The following is a 209-nucleotide window of genomic DNA, read 5'->3' on the forward strand; positions in this document are numbered from 1 at the left end:
GTTTAATAAGCCTCTAAATATAATAAGCTTAATACGCTCGATTTCTAACCTTAGCTTTTGAGTTTTCCATTTTTCATAAAACAAAATGTATCTGAGATTTTCTCAATTGCAAGCTATTTAAAATGCAAACTCCTTGCCACTTGTGCATGTTCTTAACGTCAAAATATAGCTATATACTGAAAAAATTCTGTTGACTTATAAAAATCTAA

This window comes from Oculina patagonica, chromosome 4, assembly GCF_052425735.1.
Source record: "Oculina patagonica isolate OP01 chromosome 4, crgOcupat, whole genome shotgun sequence".
In the NCBI taxonomy this organism is placed as follows: Eukaryota; Metazoa; Cnidaria; class Anthozoa; order Scleractinia; family Oculinidae; genus Oculina; species Oculina patagonica.